Raw genomic sequence first — 14,331 nt, 5'->3', positions numbered from 1 at the left:
TATATTACCCTTCAGTAAGTCGTATTAACAAAATGTATGCAATACATTAAAAAAAGTAATTGTACCTTACATAACATAAATGCCAGATGACTGCTTAATGATCAGTTTTAAGAACATGAAGCTTTGTTTGCAGAATTAGATCTAATTGAAACTGAAATGAGTGTAAACAAGGTATGCTCTTTCATTGTGAAAGCATTGCATTCAAATGTACGAATATGTTAAATATCTAGTCACCCAGGGTTCCTTTAGTTCTCCAATTTTTAAAAAAAACACCCTTAATCAAGCAGAAAAAAATAATAAAAGGGTGGTAACTAAATTTTTTTTATTATTTTCTCCTACGTCTGAAGGTAGTCTTACTTAAGAGAAGCCTGTAGAGCTGTAAATTGATCCAGCCATCCAAGTGATGAGACACTGAAACCTTAAGAAGGCAATTTCCATTTCAACAGTTTTAACATATTTCATTGCTCATCATTGTGGCAGAAATAACCAGGTAATTGTGTTTATGTCAAGCTACCCTCTAACACCTCACCAGGTGTCAAAAGCTCACATTTGTTCTCTGCTCTGTTGCTAACAGTTTCTGGCAAGCATATGGGGTGCCTTGTCTATGCAGAGATTTATAGGTAATTCACCTAAAATTGACAAAATAGTATTGAAAAAAAATCAATGCAGTATCAAGATAAGTGGCATGAAAGTTACTGTATTTCCTGTGATATTTTCATTATTAATTGAAAGTTCTTTGTTATCTTTACATTAAGTGGAATTGAGGCTGAATTTCCAGTTTGTCATGTCAGAGTGCTGCAGAATCCAAGATGCTTGTTGAAGAGTTGAGCTCTAGATCATTCAAGTAGTGCAGAGTTTGGTTATCTCTTACTTGAATTCTTTTATCAAAAGGTTATAAGGAGTTGACAGCTAGTAGGGCCTCTGTAAGATCAAACCTGAAAGCTGCCTTTTTTGTTCCAGATGCGGTCTGGAACTGCACTTATATGTGTTTAAAGCAGCCTTGTAAGAAAAGGTTACACTTGACAATTCTGAGTCAAATTTGAACCTTAACACCAGAAGTTCAAGTGGTTAATTCTGGGTTTGTTTGACTATGTAGGATTTAGTTTGCAGCTTTAGCATGCTGGGTATTTCACTTCCAGGAGAAAGAGATCAGATTTCAGTTCATAGCAAGAAGTGTTTGGAATCAGCTATTTAAATGTCTTAGGAGGAGTGCTAAATGTTTTAGAGAAAACCTAGTTGGGGCTAGTTGGAATAGCTGAACTAATTGAGAATGCTTTTGGCAAACATGCAAATGTGCAGATGGCTCCTGAGACAGGAAATAAAGAATTGTTTTGTTTAATTTCTTTGTTAGTGTTTTGGCACTGGTCAGTTGGGTTTAGCTGGAAAATGAAAGATTATTTTTCATTTGCCCATGTTTGTGGGGAAAAAAGTAGATAGAATTAATTTGTAAGCAGCCAGCTGCATTCCTAGATCTTCTAATACCACCTCTGAGACATGACTGTGATATGTGCAATAGTTAAGATAGAATCCCAAGTTCCTGTCAATATTTTATTATCAGTTATAGTTAATGAAGCTGTTTAGGTACATCTGTTTCATGTCTACAGATGTGAGTGAAATATTTAGGGAAAAAAATCTACTTATATTGCTAGTTTCTAAGCATCAAAAACAAAACAGAGCCACCATTAATTTGTAATTTCATTATCTCTAACAGACTTTAAAAAGAAGCAGGACACAAAACCTAGTGATAAAAACTCTAATGGAAACTTGTGATTTCCCATCATCAGATCTTTGTGGGTTTTAGAAAGGCATTTTGTTTTAAAGCAGACATTCTTTCTACTTTTTCTTCTTCAGTCTTTCAAAATCCAAACCCAGATAATTTCAGGAACTCCCAGGAAATCTATCCTCAGGAGAAACAGTGAACAAAGAGTGTTTTGAATTCAGCTTAAAACCTGAAGTTAATGTGATACACTTAAATTCATACAAGTTAATGTGATACACTTAAATTCATACAAGTATGGACTCAATAAGGGATATCTAGTTAATATCCTTTAGTCCACTAGTAATGATATAAGCAGAGATCTCTGTAGGAAGATAAATATTCTGTGAGATATAGGAAGGTCAGGAATTGTTATTTTCCACTGATAAAACTTTTCTTGGCAGAAAACTACCAAATTTTATTTAAAAGATGAAAACTTTAAAAACTTGGGTTTATGAGAACTTAGAGAGGCATTAAGTCCATTTTTTAACCATGAAATCCTTTTGACATATGGCAGTCATTATGTATTTGCATCTGTCTATCTTGAAAGATTTTTTCCTAATAGAAGATACTTAGAAGTTTCACATTTAACATATTTTTCAATAAACACTTGAGAACTTCTTAACAGTAAACAATGATTTTAAACTGCCTTGCCAAGCATGTAAATGATCTACAACTCCTAATGCACCAAAGATTGTTGCATATTTTCAGCTCTGCATTTGGGACCTCTAGGCAGTGCTGTTTCAGATTAGGACAAACCATGAATTTCTTAACTGTTTCACTTGAGAGAAGAAGGCTTTATCCTTCTGATATTCATGGCAGAAAACCTGGAAATTTGTCCGGCCCGTTCCTTTCCAAATACAGCAACCCTATCTTCATTAGCATCTGACAGATTTAAGATTAGTGGAGGATACCCTATTGCAAAAAAATATAATCGTCTATGAGCAAAATAAACAGGAAAAAGCCCTCTATGCTTTATACTGCTTTCCCTGACTGTCCAGCTTTTGCCTCAGTCTAACACAAGAAGAAAAATCCCTTGTAATGTGACAGGCGTAGAAAGGAAAGATTATGGCCTCTTGAAAGGGTAGAATGACACGTTTTTCCTTCTGTCCTGTTGTAAGAGTCAATAGAAATATCCATGCCACGGTCTTAGAAACACTCTTGCTTTCACGTAGACCTACTCATAAAACTGCCTTTGAACAGGTAGGGCATGTAAGATTCAGCTTTTTAGGTGTTAGAGAGAGAAATGACATTTTGTTTAGACAGCTTTTTCATGGCTTTAGTATAAAGCAGTTTTTACGCAGAAGGACACAACGTGTTTTATTAGAGGCAGCGCCTCAATGCCAACTTGCAGAAAAAGCAACTTGGTGCACGCTTGCATTTGTGACAAGCAGGGCATCTTACGAGAAGCTTCATTTGCTATCCAAAAATGAGCACAAGCAAGGACAGCACAGACTCAAAGCTGAAGTAGTTTAAGGCAAGGGAACAGGGGAGGGAAGTTGGCTCTGAGTAAATTCTGAAAAGTAGAGAAACAAAAAGACAAGCTACCCATTGAGCTAGGTTTGGTCTTGGTTCAGCAGAGGGTTCCTCTTGAATTCTTCTCCCATATTGTCCTCATTTTGGAGAAATAACCAAACATCTAGGTATATCACAGAATCACAGAATCACAGAATCTTAGTGGTTGGAAGGGACCTTTGAGATCATCGAGTCCAACCACATTAAAAAAAAAAAAAAAAACAAACAAAACACAAAAACACACAAACAAACAAAAAAACACAACACAAAACCAAACAAACAACAACACCCCCCCCAAAAAAAAAAAAAAAAAAAAAAAAAAAAAAAAAAAAAAAAAAAGCAAGCAGCATCCATCAACTAAACCCCACACACAACACCCCACCACAAACCAACAATCCCGGGCACTAGAGCATGCCCTGAAGAGCCACGTCTACACGTTTCTTAAATACCTCCAGGGATGGTGACTCCACCACCTCCCTGGGCAGGCTGTTCCAGTGCTTGACCACTCTCTCAGTAAAGTAATTCTTCCTAATATCTAATCTAAACCTCCCCTGCCGCAACTTCAGACCATTTCCTCTGGTCCTGTCGTTATTCCCTTGGGAGAAGAGGCCAACCCCCGCCTCTCTACAGTTTCCTTTCAGGTAGTTGTAGAGGGCAATGAGGTCTCCCCTCAGCCTCCTCTTCTCCAAACTAAACATGCCCAGTTCCCTCAGCCTCTCCTCATATGACTTGTTCTCCAGACCCCTCACCAGCTTGGTGGCTCTCCTCTGGACACGCTCCAGCACTTCAATGTCTTTCCTGTAGTGAGGGGCCCAAAACTGAACACAGTACTCGAGGTGAGGCCTCACCAGTGCCGAGTACAGAGGCACGATGACTTCCCTGCTCCTGCTGGCCACGCTATTCCTGATACAGGCCAGGATGCCGTTGGCCTTCTTGGCTGCCTGGGCACACTGCTGGCTCATGTTAAGCCGGCTGTCCACTAACACTCCCAGGTCCTTTTCTGCCAGGCAGCTTTCCAGCCACTCTTCCCCAAGCCTGTAGCATTGCCTGGGGTTGTTGTGACCGAAATGCAGAACCCGGCACTTGGCCTTATTAAACCTCATCCCATTGGCCTTGGCCCATTGGTCCAACCTGTCCAGGTCCCTCTGTAGAGCCTGCCGACCCTCAAGCAGATCAACACTCCCACCTAGTTTGGTGTCATCCGCAAACTTACTGAGGGTGCACTCAATCCCCTTATCTAGATCATCAATGAAGATATTGAACAAGACTGGCCCCAAAACTGAGCCCTGAGGGACACCACTGATGACCGGCCGCCAACCAGATTTTGCTCCATTAATCACAACTCGCTGAGCACGGCCATCCAGCCAGTTTTTTATCCAGCGGAGGGTACACTTGTCTATGCCATGATTCTCCAGTTTCTCCAGGAGAATGCCGTGAGGGACGGTGTCAAAGGCCTTACCAAAGTCCAGGTAGACAACGTCCACAGCCTTCCCCTCATCGAGAAAGCGGGTCACATGGTCATAGAAAGAGATCAAGTTGGTCAGGCAGGACCTCCCTCTCATAAACCCATGCTGGCTGGCCCTGATCCCTTGGCTGCCCTGCACATGCCTTGAGAGCTCACTCAGGATGATCCTTTCCATGATCTTTCCCGGTACTGAGGTCAGGCTGACAGGCCTGTAGTTTCCAGGATCCTCCTTCCGGCCCTTCTTGTAGATGGGCGTCACATTGGCCACCCTCCAGTCATCTGGCACCTCTCCTGTTGACCAGGATTGTTGATAAATAATGGAGAGAGGCTTGGTAAGCTCTCTTGCCAGCTCCCTGAGAACCTTTGGGTGAATGCCATCCGGCCCCATAGACTTATGCGTGTCCAGGTGCATAAGCAAATCATTAACTACTTCCTCTTGGATTACAGGGGAGTTGTTCTGTTCTCCATTCTTATCTTCCAGCCCAAGAAGCTGAACACCCTGGGGGTAGCTGGTCTGACTATTAAAGACAGAGGTAAAGAAGGCATTAAGTATCTCAGCCTTCTCCTCATCCTTGGTTGCAAGGTTTCCCCCCGCATCCAGTAAGGGATGGACATTCTCTGTCACTCTCTTTTTGTTGATATATTTATAGAAACTTTTTTTGTTGTCCCTTATATTAATGGCCAGGTTGAGTTCTAGCTGGGCTTTTGCCTTCCTGATTTTTTCTCTGTATGACCTAACACAATCTCTGTACTCCTCCCGAGTTGCCTGTCCCCTCTTCCAAAGGTGGTAAACCTTCCTTTTTTCCTTAAGTCCCATCAAGAGCTCTTTGTTCATCCAGGCCGGCCATTTTCCCCGCCCTTTAATTTTGCGCTTCATGGGGACAGCCTGCTCCTGGGCCTTTAGGATTTCCCTCTTGAAGAGCGTCCAGCCTTCCTGGGCTCCTTTGTCTCTCAGGACTACCTCCCACGGGACTCTCCCAACCAGGGTTCTGAACAGGTTAAAGTCTGCCCACCGGAAGTCCAAGATGGAGGTTTTGTTAATCCCCTTCCTTACCTCACTATGAATGGAAAACTTAACCATTTCATGATCACTAAGCCCAAGACTGTCTCCGACCTCCACGTCCCCAACTAGCCCTTCTTTATTTGTGAACAGTAGGTCTAGCAAGGCACCTCCCCTGGTAGGCTTACCTACCATTTGTGTCAGGAAGTTATCCTCCATACACTCGAGGAACCTCCTAGCCTGCCTGCTCTCTGCTGTGTTATATTTCCAGCAGATGTCTGGTAAGTTGAAGTCCCCAACTAGAACAAGGGCTGGCGTTTGCGAGACTGCAGCCAGCCGCTTATAGAATACCTCATCATTTTATTATTGGGGAGATGGAAATGCAGAGAGCTCAGGATGTGAATCCCTTAAGATTCTGCATTTGTGTTTCAATCAGGAAGTAAAAGAAGCCCAGTGCTTGACCTGACTGGGCTGTAAATACTTTGCCTCAGAAATGTTACATTGATCAAATCAGGAATTAAAATTGAGGAGCCTAGTCATTCAGTCGGTTGTGACCAAGCGATATAAATATATGGCTCCAAAGAATTTTACCTATCAGTTTCATGTCCAGCCTTTTAAATTACAGTGTCCTGAGATAAGGGAGGATCGTTTAAATGGACAGTAAGAAATCAAGTGAAAAATCTCATATCTTTTGCAAAGGTTACTAGAGTCTTATCCGTTTTTTAATAGAAATAACAGGGCGATAGGTCCAGGTATCTTGTCAATATCTTTAATGAACTTTAGCTTGGAGCATATAAAGTCCTTCATCTAAAATATCTTATCTTAAGATCAGTGCTATAAATAAAGAAAATTATTTGAAAAATAGTTCTTAAAGTATATCATGTTTATGATGCTTATCAGAAGTCCCATTTTCTCTCAAAGAAAGAAATCTTGAATGTTACCTAGACCTGAAGTGTAATACCCTAAAATTCTGCTTTCTGGAAGAAGAGAATATTAAACTATTCTTAAAGCCTTAACATAGCTAAGTAACTGTCTAACATTGCAAAATACTCCCAGCAAGCCTCTTGTACCATTTGCTACTGAACTTCTAGAAACATGAATTTCTGTTACCTCCATTGTCTTCTGGAAGAGATTTGCATCTCATATAAATGGAAAAACAGGTGTTTATCAAACAGACAATGCTTTAATGTATCAGTAGATCAGGTTTGGTGGTTTTTTTTTTATAATACCTGAATAATCACTGAAGAAACACAATCACAGCATTCATGAAGAAGAAAGAGAAAGCAAATGGATATAAAATTGACATATCATTCTTTGTTGCAGTCTTCAGAGACTGCTTTACTCCACATCTGTTTCTTCTCCATAGTTTTATCATGATGGATCTTTTCTGCTATAATGTATAGAGCTCTTGGTCCTTTTAAATTCTTCCATTTTGTGTTTCTATTCCTACTTACTTTTTTCCATGAGTTCTGAAAAAAATCCTAAAACACCCAACAAACCCTAGCATCAGATTGAAGAAGATAAAGAGCTCAATTATTCTTTTTGGAGTTTTACATATAGTCTGCTACCATTAGAACCAGAAAGATCAGTTTCACAGTACTATAAAGGATATGAGTGTGTGTGTGTGTATGTATCTGTATATGTATCTGTATTTGTATATATTATAGTTCTGGAAAAAAGTTATATTGTAAAGACCTTATTTTACTTATGCAGATATTGATAAGCAACATGTCATCCTAGAACATCCTTACATTCTGGTTCTGATTACACCCTCTTAACCTAGTCTATACCTATGCACTGGAGTGCAATAATTCATGAAATATTATCGGCCACGTATATTTCAAGCTGGCTTCTCAAGTGACAACATAACTCTTTCACAATCTCCTGCTCCAGTCTTCAACAGAGAATGTAAATCCTTGTCTCCTTTCCCTCCCCGATGAATTTGAAGAGTGCGGCAGCATTCCCTCTGTCCATGCACTGCACAACAAGGCTCCCTACACTCTGCTCCATCTGTCCTCCCTACATGGACTGCCTCTAAAGTGTCTAATGTAGGGGCTGGGGGGGCAGAATTAGGAAAGAACATCTATTGAGTAGCCTCAACTGACAGCATTTTTTCCAGTTCTGTTTGCTTTCACTTGATACTTTTCAAGGGTTTGTTGGAGAGAATTAGGTTCAGTTCCTATTTATATGTTCACATAATGTGCTTTTTAACACTTGTGCCCTACTTGAAGTGGCTTGGCAGGACCATTCAAAAGTAATTTAATTCCATGGTGCACTTTAAAATTATGTTCTTAAATGCAATATAGAGTATAGTACTTTAAGATTTACCTGTCAATTCGTCTTTCCTTTAGTTTCAGGGAATGAAAAGACATCAGTTTTATCTTGAGGCTTGACTGTAACAAAATGCTGTTTTTCCTTCTGTTGCCACTGAGTTTGCTGGAAGCTGTATCGGAAAGGGCTAATGACACCTACACCTATTAAGAGCAATTTCAGCAGGAACAAAAAAGTACTTATGGACCTGATTCTATATTCCACTGCAAGCAGTGGGTGTTTGAGGTTGCCACTGAATGTAGGACTGGAACCTCTCTCTGTTTCTGGGATTCTGCAACTCAGAGTTTGTTTTTCTTAGCATAGTTTTAAATCATGTGTTTAGCCTCCTGGCTCATCTTAAGATCTGCTGGTTCAAGCTCACTCCTCTGCTAACTCTTTCAACTGCAGTGAATCTAACTGCAGTGAATTGGGTAACACAATTGGAAGAAAAAATGCTATTTATGTCCCTAGTGCTGCTATATTTCCCCCCTTTTCTTTCACCTATAGAGTACTCTGAAAATGAGCATTCTTATAAGGATTGGAGAGCATGATTATTCTTTTTTTTATTCAATTGTCTCAGGTTAATGTATGACCTTTTACCTTTACTGAGGAATTTCCCCATATGTCTGCTCAAAGAATTTCCTTGGATGATTCTCAGTGGATTTCATTCCATGTTTTGTGGAAGTGAATTATGATTGGATTAGAAATGCATAAATCTTCCTGAGTTTTCAGGAGATGATTTCCTGGATTTCCAAAGTTCGCAATAAGTCATTCTATCTTCACCCATGCCATGGGCTCTGTATCGCCGTTCCAGGTGGAACTGGTTTCTGCCTGGTTGAAATTCACTTGCTTTAAGTTGGAGTTCTTAAATTTTAGCAATCAAAAGCAACTGGGATCATACAAATATAAGCAAATGGCTTTTGAGCAGAAAACACAGTCTAGCTGATTTTCTGTTTGTAGAAGGCAGCTCTCTAGCAGGTGAGATCTATTTGGTCCAATGGGATAAAAAGAAACAAAGAGCTAAAGCTGTCTAACTAATTGGCAGCAAATGATATCCTAATATTTTTTTCTTTCTTGTGAAAGTCTTACAAGGTATTGCATATTTCTAGTGTTTATCAGTTTGTTATGAAGACAAATGCTTATTTTTCAGAATTCACTTAGAACTATTACTGCAATTAATTTTGATTATTTTTAGTTGAGAAAAATAATGCATCATGCCCGGTGAAATGTTAGTTTAAACATGTTTATTTAAAAGTTTGAATGAATATTCTAATAAGTTTTTCAATATTCCATGAATGCAAAAAGATTCCATTTTCTATGCACCTCTCTTGATATGAAGACCAGCATTAATTGCATATGGAGGGCCATGTCTGTATATAAGAATCTCACATGTCAGGAACTTATTAGTGAAAGAAAGAAATAATAGAGATGCTGGATTCACACTGTATATGCTTCCTAATTACAGGAATTAGAATATTAGAGCTGCTTCCTAAGTACACCATATAAGCTTATATTTTTGCATGAGAGTCTCCCAAGGAGCACTGAGCATTTGGCGTGCTTCCCTGCTCTGAGCCAGTCTTGGTCGGCTATTACAGGTGCCACTGTTTACTAAGAAGCGAGTAGAGTTCTTGATCAATTCCGATTATTGAATGCCAGCACTTTGCATGAATAAAATTGCAAAGTCAAAGTATTTGTAGCTGGTGCTACCCATGTCACCCACTGTCATTTTAAACATTATCTCAATTGACAGTCTCTGACCCCTGCTGCACAATCTCAGTAAGTGAGGAAGGGCACTTCTTGCTCAAGGAAACTGTCAGGTGGGACTCTGGAGGCTTTCTTCTGCTTTCTCATCCTCTTAACATGTACATGAATCTCCTAGGGAGGACTGTCTACAGGGGAACATTTGTTGGCTTGGTTATACTGGTATAATTATACCAGTTGTAATTACACTAGTCTGGCCAGTATAACTCCTCCTTTAGATATATTTAGGATGGAATAAAGATATCTTTTTCTCCTTAAACAGCTTTCAAAGTGACATAAGCTAAACCAGAGATAAGCACTCATAGTCCTTATGTGAATGTCCAAGTAGAGAGGTATATTTATATCCCAATTATAACAGTTATAATTAAGCCACTATAACTATGCTGGTAAATTTGCCAGTGCAGAGAAGCCCTTAATTAGGAGGTATAGCCTGAAAGATTTTCAGTTGGCTAATGCCACCCAGTTTAAAGCAACACCATGTCCAATTCAGCCAGCAGCATTTTGTGCCTAGTTCAGTGTGGAGTAAGTCTGAGGCCAGAGGGGGACCTTTACAGGCTGAAGCCTGTTCCAAATATAACTGAAAGTATAGCTGTAGAATGTAGCGGGAGGGGGCACAGGAAGAGATGATGTGGCCAGTCTGGTGTTTCCCACCTTTTTTAAGGGTGCTTGGTCAGGATTCTTCTTTGGGTCAGATTCGTGCCTGGCAAAGAGCTTAACTGTTTCTTTCTGATGTGGACCAGGACCTTTTGCCACTCACAGATGAGGCTGCTGCAGTGCACCTTGGATTAGACCATAATTCCAGGAGAGTAGACTGATAAAGAAGGCTGTCACCTACCTAATAGATGATGTTGTAAGAATACAAAGTCCTGATGCTTTTTCATCTACAGTTATTAGCTCCCAGACTGAATTTAAGACACTAGTTTTGATTTAGAAAGCTCCAAACAGTTTTGGACTATTCTATGTAAGAGAATGACTTTCCAGTACCATAATTTTATAGGTAAAATGGGCAAAAGCATCCCCTTTCACTCTGAAGAAAGGAGGTAGGTGTCTATAAATCCTTTGTTAATGTCATCCCTTACTGGAAAAGCTTTAGTGTGCTGATCTTGAGGGCACATTGCAAAATACATCCTTTTCTATGAATTTTGGAGGTTATGTGTTGTGATGGAAATTGGAGTTCTGCAAGGGATAGAAGGTGGGGAGTTTTGCATGGGCTTAATCCCGATGGCTGTTAAGAAAGGATGTGGATATTTAAATCTTGTTTGGGTAGTTTAAAAGGTACAGAAAGATTTTGAGTAGGTGCTTATTCTTTGTGACAATTTCTATAAATATTTAAACATGCACTGTCAGAGGCACTGATATCCTTTGACCTCGGAATTGGTTATATTTTAGTTGTAGGTAGAATAGTCTAATAAACTGTATATAGAAATTATATACACTTAGAGAGCTAGCTGTTATGGGAACATCCTTTGATTTTTTTCATAGTTACAAATCAATCTGTGTTCAGAAATAAGCATTGTACTAAGCATGGGAAAATGGCTTGAGGACATGTTATATTTTTGAAACTCTAACCCTAGTTTTCTGATGTTAGATTTTGGGCACTGAAAATAGTGTAAAATATCAAGAGAGCTTTGCAGCTCTCAGAAAAAGAAACCCAAAAAGTGAATAAATCCTCTAAATTGTAGGACGCGTTCAGAAGGGAAGGACTTCTAATCATATTTCAGCCAGCGCTGCAGACAGTAAGTAATGAATTGGGGAAAACAGATAAAAACTGTAGCAACATTTGTAGATAAAATCTAGAGCTGGTAAATCAGGTGCACATCTGCTGATTCAAAGAGAGAAGAAAGGCACAGCTGATGATTTACAGAGATTGATGCTAATGCTTTAATTCAACTCTGTTGCTTTTCTCAATAATGCTTGAAATGAGAAATGTCTGGTAGTTGATAATCAGTATCTGCGTATCATTTCTACAATAAGAAAATTTCCACTGCTGGCAGAACTGCGGGTGATACCCAGTGGTGTTCTGCAGGAAGAAATGCACTTTGTTTCATTCTCCAGCTACAACTTCAGTTACTTTCTCACACTTTCATCTTTCCTCACTTGATTGTGGGGCCTAATTCTAACTGCCTTTGCACAGGCAAATCTCCAGTTGAAAGTAAGAGAAATTTGGCTGCCATGACACAATCGTGGAGTTAGTCTGATAGCTTTGTAAAGTGCTTCAGGATCCTTTGGGGTGAGATGTGCTATATAACTTCCAATTATTATGTTTTATACTGTTCATTTGAAAATGCATGCTTAATCTTTTGGCACAGAGAGGCAGAAGTTCTTGAACCAGTGTCAGAGGCATATGTAAAAGCAATAGTGAGTGGCTTTAATGAAGTTCTCCCGAGGCTCCGAAGCTTGAAGAGCTTCTTAGAGAAGTGTGTACTGCCAGGCTGTTTTTTTCCCAAGCTCTTACATCTCTAGTAATATCATTTGAAATGAAAATAAAATACAGAAGCTTAGTGAATTTATGCCACTTCCTTAGCTTGTTTAACACACAGGCCTAATCCTGAACTTCTTTGGTCATTTTGATGATTGGCCAATTATGTATAATACACTGTACACTTTGGCTTTTTATTTCCTGTTTAATTCTGAAAAACAATTACAGTACCTCTCTAAGAAACTGTTGTAGTCCTTTTAAATGTCACAGAATATTAAATATGCTTGTGTTATAGCAATTGTCACAATGCATTACTTCTTAAAAAGTCATTTATGCATATTACAGATAAAAGACACAATAGATTTTGAGGAAAGACTGCATGCCACAGGAATAAGTGATGGCAGTTGTACAACAATACGGGTAGCTGTTAAATTGTATTAAGTTGTGGTCAACATTTTTGGACAAAAAGTTTTAGTATGGTTTTGTTGTAACCTTTTTCTTTCCATGGAAGCTATTTTTTTCCTTGGGGGAAAAAAAAACCAGCATTTTTTTCTTAAGAAAAAAAAGAAATAGTAAAATCCAAAGACGCTTACTTTGAACTGACATTATGAAACAAAATGAACAGTTTCTGTTCCACTTACAGTGTCTAATTTTGAATTTTATGTCAAAATGTTTATCAGAATGAGAAATTTTATCTTTTTGTTGACTACCTGTTTTGGTTTTTTTTAACTTGAGAGCTGTAAAACTACATAAAATTTTAAGTGTATATAAACAGAAGAATGTTTGAATAAGAAAATATAATTCAGATGTCTGATTATTAGCATTGGGAAAAGCAGATGAAGAATGAGACACTTTCCTAAAAGAAAATGCTGTTTCCGTTCAATAAGTTTTCCCCTTTATATTGCAGTATAAGAGTCAGTGGCTCTGATCCAACGCGCACTAAACTAGAAGGTTTCATGCACAGATTCATGCACAGCTCCATCAGCTTTGGTAGAAGAGCTTTTTTGCTAAAAATTAAGCATGTGCATAAATGCCTGCTGGAGCAGGGCCTAACTTAGCAAGGGACTTTACCCCCTCGAAGCACAATGCTTCACAAACCCAGTTCTGTGAGATTATATGCACAATATGTTCCAGAGCCATGCTCAGCAACTGATGCATCGTTTGACTTCAATATGTGCTCATTTTGGATTCTTTGTTCCAAACTGTGGATTTGAATACAAATGAGCCTGAACACAAGCCAACAGAGGGACCTCTTTCTGTCTTGAACTATTAAATGCCTAAGCATCTTCAATTAAAAAAATAAACAAGGGACCTGACACTGACTGGCCTGAGCTGTAACAGACGTGTGCTTATGTGGTTTTATTTATTTTTCACATGTGTGTAATTGAACACTATCAAGGCAAGCCCTCAATAAAATACAATGGAACTTCAGCATTAACATCTGTTTGCCCCATGTTGTTCAATGGAGGCAAAGTCCCCTTCTAAATCGATATCTCTCTATCAAAATAGCACTCTGCTTTCCCCTTAAGGGAAACAAGTGAGCATGGACCAGGCTTTGGGCACGGATCAGGCTTTGGCCATGGCCCTGTTGGTTCAGGTAGGAAACAGAGTGCTGGTGCTGGGTGTGCTTTCACCTCATCTGCTCAGACAGACACCCCCATGATTTGTATACCCTCTCTGGTCTTAAATTGCAGATCAAAGGAAAACGCAGGCTGGTAATGTCAAACCATGCAGCTCCCAGACTGTGAAAGCAAAGAACAGCACCTTGAGATGCAACCACTAAGGGAATCTGCCATAAATCCTGTTGTGGCATTAGAGTAGGATAGGTGAAAGCCACCCACTGTGTTTGACTTGTAGCTGCCACTTGGGTTTTACAAAGCCTGTTCACTTTTTTTTTTTTTTTTTTTAAAGATACTGTGGCGGTCTCTGTTCTAGTGCTGTGTAGTTCAGTACTCATAAAAGCAGTGGCTTGCATGCTCTTTGCTAGAAGATGAGAATTTTTGATGAAATGCACATTTATGTCAGGGGAGTGACAGGCTTTAGTGGCAGCAGTCAAGACTTTCCTGAAAGTAAAGAGAGAAGCTCATTTCCATTCCAAGGCCTGA

The sequence above is a fragment of the Numenius arquata genome, chromosome 8 (genome assembly GCF_964106895.1).
Source record: "Numenius arquata chromosome 8, bNumArq3.hap1.1, whole genome shotgun sequence".
Lineage (NCBI taxonomy): Eukaryota > Metazoa > Chordata > Aves > Charadriiformes > Scolopacidae > Numenius > Numenius arquata.
This window is presented reverse-complemented; position numbering follows the sequence as displayed.